At 38.8% G+C, this 13,068-nt stretch overlaps 1 protein-coding gene across 2 annotated transcripts in view; it reads left to right on the forward strand.

Annotated features, from left to right (window-relative positions):
- Positions 1-13,068, forward strand: part of ripor2 (RHO family interacting cell polarization regulator 2) — a 46,309-nt gene that overhangs the window by 4,104 nt on the left and 29,137 nt on the right. The window contains exon 1 of one of the 2 annotated variants that reach the window (XM_079485243.1): positions 4,608-4,914. The exons of the other annotated variant lie outside the window; for it this stretch is intronic. The gene's annotated coding sequence lies outside the window, so the exon portion shown is untranslated. Of the gene's footprint in view, positions 1-4,607; positions 4,915-13,068 lie in introns of those variants that run through there. 2 annotated transcript variants of the gene reach the window in all.

Genomic DNA, 13,068 nt, shown 5'->3' on the forward strand with positions numbered 1-13,068 from the left:
CATCCAGAATAAAAGTGTTTGCATAATACTGTATATGCCTGTGTACTGTGGACATGTGTACAAACACATATGCATACATGTATATATTTAAGAATTTATTGTATATTTTTTTCTTAATTATATGCATGTATATGTATGTGTTTATAAATACAAAACAAATATGCACAGTGCACAGACATACTGTATATTATTATGTAGACATTTTCTTTTATTCTGGATGTGATTAATCACGATTAATCATTGAACAGTCCTAATTCTGTTTATATGATACTTTTATAATATGGCTGTTGCCAATATTTTATAAAAGCAAGCCACTTTATGCCATGTGTGTGATTTTACCTGGGAGCACATGAATAAGCCAAATCTGAAATCCTTTATCAAGATCATACAGCCATACTATAATGTCAACCAGCCTAGAACATCGACCATGCTCTAAAACAGTTACTGGCCTAGTCTTGATTTTCCAGCAGGGAAAGTGTGCTAGTGGCAAATGTGTCAGAAGGAGGCAGTAATGACCTGGTCACATCGACTCAGGACGCAAGCCTTCAAGCGCACCGAACAAACTGCTCAGCCTCAGGGCAATCGCTGATGTCTGTTCTCTTGTGTGCCCTAAACATTATTCACTATAGTGGTTTTTCTAAGAAGTCTAGAAGGTTTCATGTGTACAACGCTTGTTTGGTGGAGGGCTGTGTATTTCGGTGTGTTTTTGTCTCCACATGACGCAGGCCTCCATTGACCCACTTTAGACCCAACAAGTAGAGCTTTCCATGGACACGAGACCATGATTTTATCTTTGTACGACGCGGTCGGTGAAAAGACACAATACACTATACAATATTATCAGGGCCATTGACAGATGAGCGGAGCAGCTTCCTGGTTGGCTCCCAAGCTCCTGGTCCTACAAGAACCACCATTTAGAAAATGTGATCCGCTGATCTGGGATCAGTGAGTTTTCATAAGTCTGTCAGCATGTCAAAACTTTTGCCCTACAGTACACCTTTTGTTCTGATGTTGGTGAACACCTGGAAGCCGGTGGTCTGCAGACATCTGTGCGAGTTGGCGGTGTGGGCTGCTACCTGCATCAGAACCTGTCATTAAGACCAAAGGCAGGAGATTAGCCACAGGGCTCGAAAGCCTATAATCTCAAACCGCACCAATTGCTTTCAAACGCCTGTTTTAAAATATAAATTGCCACAGCAATATCAAAGCGTCTAGAATTTACAGCATTAAACTAGACTTTTGCATTTGCCAAGATTTACCATCACGGTGCAAGGTGCTATGCAGCTGTTACGGCGCTCTGAGTGGTTTATAAAACATTGCCCTCCATTGCAAATTTATGGAATTATTTTAATCTTTCGACGGGTGAAAATTATACATTTAATGGCAATTTCAAAAGCCATAGCATACCAATCAGCACAATTTAAAGGGAAAGTTATCCCAAAAATGAAAATGCATTTCGTCATTTATAATTTATTTAACCTTATTTCATTCCAAACCTGTACAACTTTCTTTCTTCTGCAGAAAACAAAAGAAGATATTTTAAAGAACGTTGGTAACCAAAGAACCTTAACCCCCATAGACTCCCATTATACGGACACAAACCCATCGAGACATTTCTCAAAATATCTTCTTTTGTGCCAACAGAAGAAAGAGTCATATACAAGTTTTGTAAATATTTGTATATTTGGGTGAACTATCCCTTTAAGGTATTAAGCATGTATATAGCACAAACAGTTTAGCATGTATTAGGAATTACAATAACAATGTTTGCCTAAGCATAAAAGCAGTAATTCACATTTTCACATTCATGTATTTGGCAGACACTTTTATCCAAAGTGACTTAAAACTGCATTCAACCCAAACATGTGACGCTTATTTTTTTCTACATTTTATGTTTGTTCCCTGCCTGGGACTCAAACCCATGATATTGCACTGCAATGCAACATTCTACTAACTGAGCCACTGAACTTGCATATTTACCCTCAGTGAACTTTCCTGTCCACACATTTCTGCATTGTTAAACACATCTTTCTTTCGACGTCTTCACACATATTTGTTCTACGCTGTGTTTGTCTGGCAGCTTTTTGACCCTTTTGACCTCCGTTGGCATGTGTTAACCTATTTCTGCTCGTCTCTCTCAATGGAGGTGTTCATAAAGTCCTGAGGCAGGACATATTTGTTTAACCTCAGTGTACAAACATGTTCGAATGACTCATGGTTGGCATGCGTGTTTACAAGGCACGGGAAAACTGCTTTACATTCCACGACCGAATAAATGGTGGCGGCCATGTTGGATGTAAGTGTTTTAGCTAAATGCTATTAACAATAGCCAACAGTAGGCCCACTTTATGCATGTACAGCAGAATGGTAATGTTCAAGTGACATCTTTCGCTTTTCCAGACGAAAACGATCAGAATATGTCCTAAAGAGTGTTTTGATTTGTATTTTGCAGGCTAGCCGGTTACATAACACATAGGAGAGAATGGAAAAGGGCTGCTTAAGGCTTGTCACTGTTTGTACAGCTCCAGTAAATATAGCTTCTCGTCGGGGGCTGTTGATGACAGCCATAATTACAGGATGAGCAGGGCAGCAGCTGAGAGAAAGAAAGAGAGAGAGAAAGAGAGCGAGAGAGAGAGAGAGAGAGAATGCATGTGGAGGTGTCTGTGCTGTACTGTCCAAGTCTGCTTCTGTGGCTATTATACAGCACATTACACCAACACGTGAGCAATGTGCCTTGGGTTAAACCACAGGAAGACCAGGAGAACGAGACATTATGTAAAGTGGATTTTGCGATAACAGTACCTACTGTAAATCAGGTGCTCAAACTTTAATGTGCTCATACTTATTCTGCTATCAATGTCTGGTGAACGCATTTGTGTGTTTTGCAGATGAAAACAGACAGATAAATAGTGAAAATACAGTATTAGTTCTTGCAATTTACATCTTTTCTGCCCACATTAAAACGTATGGAAATACAGTGTAGCTTTGTTTAGATTCATTTGAATAGAAATAAAACGTGATATCCCCTCCACTGAGAAGCTGTTGTCCTAATTTATTTTGAGAATATCTCGAACATCTGAAAATATTGCAGTTATTATGTAAAGTAGGTAATGCTTTAAAGTCTATGTTAACACGCACGCACACATACACACGTCTTATAGTGCGGGAACATTTCTGGCAAAAGCCACCAAAACATTGTATGGGTCAAAATTATCGTTTTTTCTTTTATGCCAAAAAATTTGGATGTTTAGTAAATATCATGTTCCATGAAGATATTTTGTAAATTTCTGGATGCAGCAAAACTGTGAACAAAATGGCCAGAAACACGGCTAGAAATTTCTATCACTGCTTCCCGCTCTTGAGAATTACCCACTCATGTTTGGTATCTATGTAAAGCTTAGAATTTCTGCTTTTGGCGTCTTCTACTCTCCACAACATCTTTACAGCGGTAAGCCGAAAGAGAGCGTTAAAACAACCCTGTTTCTTCATAGCAACGCCATGCTACAGCACCTCTGATGGACAACCTTAAAGGGCGATGTTCTCCATATTTTCGGCACCCTCAGATTCCAGATTTGATATATTCTAATAAACCATACATCAATGGAAAGCTTATTTATTCAGCTTCCGTGTGATGTATAAATCTCAATTTCCAGAAATTGATCCAGTTTTGTTGTCTAGGGTCACAAATAATAAACATATGTATAACTAACAATGAAGATAAATCTCTCGTATGCTATTTTATATAATAAATACAAATATTCATAATAAAATATGATATATACAGTTTGTTTTGCTGTCACACCACCATAGACATTACATTTACATTTAGTCATTTAGCAGACGCTTTTATCCAAAGCTCAGGCAGCAATAAGCGATATGTCATACAGGAATCAGGACCAATAATACAAAAGGTGCTAATACAAAGTTACTAGTTTCAACAAAACCTAGACCACTACCTGTTGAGAGAAAAATAGGGTTAGTGTACATAATTGTTTTTTTTATTTGTCTGTCAAGTATTCACAGAAGAGATGGGTTTTAAGTAGTTCTTTGAAGGTTGTGAGAGATGTGGTTGACCGGACGCGTCCGGAAGAACGTTCCACAAGGTAGGAGTTGGACACACTTATGGTTTATTTATCAGCCACGCGTATATATGCTTTGTATTAAATGTGTCCCCCAAAATAAAAATGTGCTCTTCTAAAGTCAAAGAGTCATTTTTGTTATCAGATTAACTGTAAAACAGGTCCGTGGACTTGACTGAAGAGAGAAATAACAAAATGTAACTAAATGTATTCAGTATTTCAACATAATACACCACCGTATATTAAAATCAGATCCTTATGTAATGCATACATATTTTTTAGCTTGATTCCTTGGTTGGTGTGCAGGTCGCACTAGTTCCTACAGTGTGCAGGTTTCGGGCACACCGAGCTATTTTTGTATTTGCAAACCTCCCGCAGACACACAGTTTGCGAGGCATTTGTAACAGTAGAGAATATTTAAGTCAGATTCACTGTGACAGCTGAGCACATGCCCTTTCAATGCCAGGCCCTGGTGTGGCACTTGCACACCACAATGTGTTTATAGTCAAGCCTTGAGCGCACAATGGCGAACGTTTCCTGTCGCAGACTCCTCCCACTACAACAACGCTGCCCGCCGATTGGCCCGTCAGCGTTGTGAGGGAGCTCCACAAATCTGAGCGTGTACTACATCAGATGTTTGATCCCTTGCTGTCGGTTTCACTCAGAGACCTTGTTTCTGTCATTCAACGTTTCATCTTGAAGTAGTTTAGTCGCACGTCGAGCGCGAATTAGCGAGAGGGGAGAAAGAGGGCAGTGATGTTTTGTTGGCACGGATGGAAGTGCACCACAACTCGAGTAAATAACGTCCACTTGGAATAAGTTGTCTCGCTAAGTGGTGAGTAGGGTTTATTAGTGTGCACTTTGCCGAAAACAAAGCAATTTGGTGTTTGCACTGAACTGCGGTGTTTTGTTCGTGTTGTTCTGTGTCGATCTTTACCAGAATTCCTATTTTAAGGGGAAGATCAAGGCATCGCGGTCGACCACTAACGCCGCTTATTTGATGCGTTATGTCAACTGATGGAGTGCAACTCAACATCAGGGAGCACAACTTTGATTTCATTCAGTTTACTTATTTGAATTAATTAGATATTTATATACACGATCGATGTTTATTTAAGAGTGATTTTAAAAGCTTTCTGGGTATGCGTATGCATTCTCACCCGGCTCGTGCGCTCGATCCAGCGGCACTTTTTTGGTTCATGTGGGCAACTGTCATCCCGATGCCCTACTCGTGTCTGTTTGAGCCCGCTGATCGTGATATAGTCTATGGCAGCCCTCGGTCAAGTATATTTTATTAACTCTTATGGATGACAAAGTGCCACATGTTTCTATCCAAGGTGTAGCATGCGCTCCGTGATGATTTTGTTAAAAGATAAACGGGACGTGATTTAGCTAATAAGGGTTGTTATACTTTCTACCTACATTTTTGAAACGGAATTATTTCATGCGTGAAGTTGTATTCGTGTGGTTTTTAAATGATGACTCTGACGCCCTGTGGGTGGCAGAACGGGCTGCATACTTTATATCGGTTTCTTTGAGCTGTGTGACGTCACTAAGATAAGCGCGTTCCTCGTTTGTTTTTAAAGTAACACTTACTTTATTTTGAGAAGTGGCTTTATGTATACAGCCATGAGCTCAACACTCCGAATTTGTTATACGTTCTTTTGTAGATGCCAAAGGCATGTACACACCTTCAAGTTAAGTATATAAATTCCTACATTACCCATAATTCCGAAAGGAACAACCAATCGGGTTGAGACTTATTCCGTGTTATTTTGTGTCTTGAACCCGATTCATGTTGTAATAATGAATGCTTGTCTATGGGTATGGATTCTGATGTTCCGATGCCGTAGCCTGACACATACCTCTCCAAAATTGTAACAATGCACAAAATTCGACGCCGACCACTAACGATGTGATTGGTCGGCTCGAAAAACTCAGCGATAGCGTTGCGTTTACTCGTACGCATTTCCGAATGAATCGTTTGTTTATATGACTGAAAAAATTGCCACACTGGCTGCATGACGGTCGGTCATGTTGCGTCTTGCCGGTTGCGTCTTGTGTAGACATTGTGTTAGTTGCTGAAAAGCAGTCGCTGTTACTCTTAATTGTAGGACAGCCATACTATATAGCTGACAAATGAATGACCAATCGCCCTTTGTCAGAACTCAAGAAGTTCCTCACAAGAAACCCACCGTGTCCGTCCCTCTCACGACAGCCTGCACCAGCCTTTCTCTTTCACTCTTATGTCTTTCATCTTGGATAAAAATGTACTCCATATTGCATCACTTTATGCTAACTGTTCTCTGTTTGACATTCCTAAGCAAAGTTTCAGAAATGTATCATTTTTGTCTGCTGAGCCAGTGGGTTTAGTAACCTGATTTGTTAGGCAATTGTTCGACGAATTCAATACATTATGTCTTATTATTTCTTACAATGGGCCATTTTGACAATCCAGACTGTTGTGGATGTCCATATGCTCAACAGTAAGAATAAATGCGGATGTTCTGGTTTATTTTATTCTGTATTGCAAAGCAGGAATATGTTTGACTTTTGGGCGTACTTGAGGGCAAACGCTGTCTTCAGCAGTGCATGTCATTTCTTATTCTTAAAATCACTGGATCGAGCTCAGTGAAACTTGGCAGGCATTCAGTAAGATGGGGCCGCTTCACTGCAGGCTCTTCAGGAACATAAGGTCTTCTCTGGAGCCGCTTTGTGATATGCCATTATAGCTGTTTACGGTAATGTTTAGTCTCACTGTTTTCCGTTAAGCTTGAGTGGTTTGAGTTTTCAGAGCTGATAATCACTGAATGCTTCTCTCTTGGTGGCCATTATCTTAATCCTGCTTCTTCACCCCTTGACAAAGCAAATGGTGTGTAAAGTTACAAAGCATTTTCTTGTGTTTAACTGACTCATACACATCATAAATATTCTCATAAGATACACAACACTGATGTACCTCAAGCTGATTTAATCATTTGAGCCTAAAAGGCATCTCTCTCTCTCTTTGTAGTAGCTTATATTGACAAATCCCACTAACTAGACAGTCTGACACGATGGGCCTTAGGAGGGATATTTTAAGAAGGATAGAAGGGAGGGAAGGGAAAGGTGGATGAAAGATAAAGACAGGATAGTGATGAAAGCGCTTTTGAGAGATCTGGATTGCATCTGCTGTCATTCTGTGGTTTTGACAGGGGCCAGTAAGAGGTTTCGTCCCACATCACAGTCATAAGGGTAGCTAAATCAAATCAGCTCGGTCAGTAAGAGGCCATCTCAACGTCATTGTTTCTATAGAATCTGTGTTCATTGAGCTGTGCTTTCTTTTGTCCGCCAATTGACAAAATTGGGTCCCATTGACTTCCATTTTATAAAGATAAAACCACAGAGACATTTCTCAAAATATCTTCTTTGCGTTCTACAAAAGAGCCATGGACAGGTTTTAAACAACATGAAGGCGTGTGCATGATTACAGAATTGTAAGTTTTGGGTGAACTATCACTTTAAAATGCTGTCTAGGTAGGCGGCTGCTATGTATTGAAACAGCGCTTGAGTGGTTACTGTTCTTTTTCTGAATGATGCGAATTCAAGCGATGCATGAACAAGCAAGTGTTGAGTCTGGGAAATTTCTCTTTTGTTCACTCTCTCTCTTCCTGAACAGACGATGTGTGTTTAGCTCTGATCACTGGGGTGCTATCCCATAATCCCCCCTGATTAACATTCTGTTTGAATCCGGCCACAGAGAGCAGCACCCACTCTGCTGTTATCGCATGGTTCATACATTCCTTTGCTTTCTGCTTTTAGTATTACAGCTGTTTATCCTTCAGACATAAGCTGATGATGTGGATGTTTTTGTTTGTTTAATTGGGTCGCAGGTTTGACTGGAAGATGATTGGCTGTGAGGGTTTCTTTGTGAATTACCATTGGCTGAATAAATTGAGGTCATTGGATGTTGTCATTTATTCGCCCTCTTTGATGAAAGCTGTTTTTCCTTAGATTTTGTCGGATATGACATGTAATCTGCTCTGTAAACCCAATCTGTATGCGTTTTAAAGGGTGATGTCATCCTCCGGGGGCCTTTCGTGACATACAGCTGCACGCTGACAGAGATGAAATGTACGTCCTTCTGTAAGAAGCAATGCAGATATCAAGGCAGGGCTATCATAAACATGAGCTGATTTTAAAGGCCAACTTATTTTTCATATTCTGAAATGTGGGTCACTAGGATGTTTCTTGGGCATTTTAGATAGTCTGCAGTTATTTTAATGCATTTTCAAGTCATTATAGAAATGATAGTATATATGGGTTGGAATCACGGGATACCTCACGATTAGGGGTGTGACGAGATCCGACTGGTCTCGTGAGACTCCGAAACACAATTTCCCCACACAATTGGTATGATGGAGTGCAGGAAATTACGACTATTTTAGTCGCATTCGCTGCCTAAATATTACATGTGCGACATAATAACTGCACAAAGTATGTGCTTGCTGTGATTTACTGTCCCGCATCGCTACTTTCCCACCGTTTTTCTGTGTAAACATGCACTAGACGGACGGGTTTCAACGTTCGTGCACGTCTCTCGCGTCTGCTGCACCAGGAGCATAAGCAGTTTACGTCCGTTTCACGCTGCCAGCAGCACATTGGGAGAGTCTGCCTGTACCACAAGTACAGTATAACAATTTATAGTTCACATTGCGTACACATTTAAATACATTCACAGGCAAACATCTTAAAACAACGGATCATCTTTCTCGTACATATGTGCAATGTAAGCGTAAAACATGATATGATGTAGTTTAAACTGTTTCTCTGACGGCAATGAGGGTTCAGTCAGTGTTTATATATTTAGGGTAGGAAATTTACTAAATATCGTCATGGAACATGATCTTTACTTAACATCATAATGATTTTTGGCATAAAAGAAAAATCTATCATTTTGACCCATACAATGCATTTTTGGCTTTACCTAAAATGTTCCTGTGCTACTTAAGACCGGTTTTGTGATCCAGGGTCACATATAGAGAAAACAACCACAGCTCTTTACTAAAAGTTGCTTCTGTTAAGAAAACAAAGCTGACATTTTGTCATTTACGTTTGTGACAAAAACAGTCTACATATTGTTCATTACTGCATAATATATCTCATTAAAATAGAAGTTTAATGTGTTTCATAAATTACAAGTTGATTTTGTAATGCCTACATTTTTTGCATTTTGTGTTAAGGTGATTAAAATTTTAATTTTCCCTCTATATTTAATCATTGAGGATTTCTTAAAAAAACTATAAATATTGTCTCGTTTTCATGAACCCAGTCTCGTGTCTTGTCTCAACTCCTGAGATAAGTGTCTCGTCACACCCCTACTCACGAGACAATACGGTTCATGATACATGGCTTACGATAATCAATGTATTGTTTGGTGATTCTGTAACGATACATCACAACATCTGCCTGACTATGAAAACATAATGCCTATGAAAATTGGTTAAGTGCAACATTTGTCTCTTTATTCAAGTCCACAAAACGTTCCGATTAATTCAAATATCGATATTTGGAGCAGCGTATATCGATTTCTCGTATCACACGGAGAAGGACGACGATACATCACCATGTCGATATATATTGTCACACCCCAATAGTAAACCAATTTTTAACAATACACTTTTTTAACAATTGTAGTTAATTCATAAATGAAAATCCTGCTCCATACAATCCTCAAAAGTCTTTCCATACAAGAAGTGAACGGCAACCGAGGCTGTCAGTCTCCAACATTTGGCCTAACAAGTAATAGGGGTTTGTTTTAAATGAGGATGAGTTAAAAATGACTTGATTAATTTTTTCCTCTGCGATTCCCTTAAGTGTTCTCCACATTTTATCATTTCGCTTCTTGTATGACCTAAATACAGCAATTTCAAATCTAATGTCTTGTTTTCTTTGTGTTCTAATAATACAGTTGAATAAACATGAGAGGTTTCGTCTTCAGTCTTTATGGATGTGTCTCCAAAAGAGTGTGGGTGCTTTCTGCTTTCATTCCCAGATGCTTTTGAAGTTGCAAGTGACATGCCATCATTCATTTAAATGTGCTTTTAATTTAAAACACAAGTTGCAGCATTTCATCTCTGTGTGCATGACACAATTGAAGATATCTTCTGACTTTTAGAGAGATGTTTTAGTCATGTCCAGTTAGCGCAAAGATGACACAAGTCGTTTATTAGTTGCACACAGACATTTTTTTCCTGCAGGTATCCTTTTTCTGTGACATGTCAGCCTGGGTCACTACAGGCATGAATAATTCTGTTCATTTTGAGATATTTGTTTGTTGCTTCACAAATATTGTTCTGGCATAGCCCCTCGGTATATATGACAAATTCAGAATTTAATATTATACAATATTAATATGATGATTCATGACAGTTTTTGGAGTTTTAAGGAATATGGATTGGGTCATCCTGTCATTGTTGACTCGTCCTCATGTCATTCCCGAAAACCTGATTTTCTTAACAAAAACCCACGTTGGTGTCTTTTATGTGCTAATTTAAGACGCACAACTTAATTGCACAAATAATTTTCTAAATATTTTACTGTTCATTTCATCTAAATTCCATAAACATGTAAACCCAAGGTATTTGGCAATAGTGATTCTGGTCGTGCGTCCCAAATCGCGCACTTTCTACCCCATATTGTATTATAAATAGTGTGTTCACCTTGAAAATTCTCAAAAAGAAGTGCACTTTAAGTACCCGGATGATGCACTTATTCAACCGGAAAAATTTAGTGTGGACACTTGACGCATTCAATGGTCGCAGTTTCGCTTACGTAGCGGAAGGGAAGTGAGCTATCAAACGCTGCTCGAGCAGAACTCTCCTGCAGAGTGAAAACGCTTCAATCGGATATTGCTGGGCTAAAATGATGAAAACTACATTAAATGTACGATGCACCAATCTATATTTTTCAATCGCATAGTGCCGTGCAAAGTGCATAGTGTATAGTATGTCATTTGGAACACAGCTTGGTTATGATTGACTTCTGTGTGGCACAAAAACGTTAGTTCGCAATATGCTAATGCTAATAATTTATCCTACAAATAGTGAATGAATGGCAAAAAGCCCTACACTCTCCAAATACCACTTCCAAATAAGCTGTGAGTCTTTTGAAGTCATGTTATAGCTTTGTGTGAAGAACTGACTTAAATTTGCGTCAACCTTTTGCCGTCATTTGTTTTTCCACATAAAAACCAATCTCTCCTCCAACAGAAAATAAACGGAAAGATATTTCTGTTCTTAGGCTGCTGTGGGAGAGGAAGGATGATTTTTTCCCATCAAATCACTTTTGACATTTGATCTAGATTTGTTTAGATTAAAACTAGTTTTAGCCTGATCTTTTTTATGTTATTCTCAGACACGCACAGTATTTTCCTACTGCCTCAATGTCGCCATCATGTCTCCTTATTTACATCATTAGTGGTGTTTTCTAAAGCGCTATTGCTCGTACTTTGGGTCCTATATACTTTTATTGAATATTGTAGAGACTTGTGGGTGGCCTAGTAAGCAAACCCCCAGAACTTCCTAGCGTTGCGGCAGTGAATTGCAGCAGCGCTCTCGTGTTTTTATGTTCTGTAAATATAAGTCAGCGTCCAGTATGGTACCAGCTCAATGTGTCACTCGGTGGAAGCCCATTGTCAATCCTTTACATTCAAGTTTCTTTCATCACCCTTCAGAGATGTGTTTGTTCCTCTAAGTTGTCTCTAAGAACACAAGGCAACTCTGACAAACATCATCCACCGCAGCTGGTGTCATTGCCACCCTCCCTCACTGCAACACTATATTGCCTCAATTTTAACTCTCCGCTGATGTAAAATGTGCAACTTAAAGCTTTTAGTGTTATTTCTCTGGCTTGTAGTGTTATATTTACATAATGTCCTCATGAGGATAAATTTGAGTTTACAAACATTTAATGTGCCTTTGGATTAAAGAGGTCACAGGGTTCAAGCGTGAATGAGGTAACCTGAAATAGTTTTCAGTAACAAGATATTTGGATAACACTCATGTTCTCTTCAGCAACTGAATTAAAGCCTAAATAAATAATCTATTAATGGTAGATATGGGTCAAATATTTGATTGACCTTTTACTGATAAATGAACAGATTGTTTTTATGTTCAAAGCTTGGATGATTTCACTGTTAAAATATCTGTGTCATTTTTATAGTGTTGGTTAAATATAAGCTTTTATTATGGATCACTGGTCAGAGTTGCTGAATGTGTCCATGCCTTTGATGGACATTATAAATATGTATGACGTATGTTGACTTTTGACCTATAATAAGGACAAATGCCATCTTCTGCTTTCTATTCAAAAATGGAAAACATTTAACATGAATAATTATTTTGCAAGTTTTGGTTTCCTAATGAACCAATAACTCAAATTCTTTAAGCAACATTTCTTCCTAACTTAAATACACACAACATCTTGTATAACAAAGATTCAGAGCCATTTGGCTTAATGTGGTTATCCAGCGGCATCGTGAAGCAAGAGTGTGTCTACTAACCTTTGCTAGGCAGGTTTTCAATTGTGTAATTTCGAAGCTGTAAATTATTGATGCGTTTTATTTGCTCAAAAATGCAATTTTATTACTGATTGTGTACATTGCCCTTGGCAGCATCTTGTTTGTGTGGTGTCCTAAAGTCAAGGCTGAAAAATTCTGGCCATTTACTGAGTTGGACGTTTATGGTGAATTGGTTTTCTATTTTTCAAGCAACTTGCAGACTCTGACTTTCCAAAGTGAGGGGAATCTGAGCCCAGTTTCAACTCCAAGGGAGTGTTTTTCTATTTCTTTATACATTCTTGCGTAACGGACTGAGCGTGTTGAAGATACAGTAGATTAGTCAAAGGGATAGTTCACCCAAAAAAGAAAATGTTGTCATCATTTATTCACCATCTTGTCATTTTAAACCTGTATGACTTTCTTCTGCAGAACACAAAAGAAGATATTTTG

Source organism: Barbatula barbatula (assembly GCF_947034865.1).
Source record: "Barbatula barbatula genome assembly, chromosome: 21".
Lineage (NCBI taxonomy): Eukaryota > Metazoa > Chordata > Actinopteri > Cypriniformes > Nemacheilidae > Barbatula > Barbatula barbatula.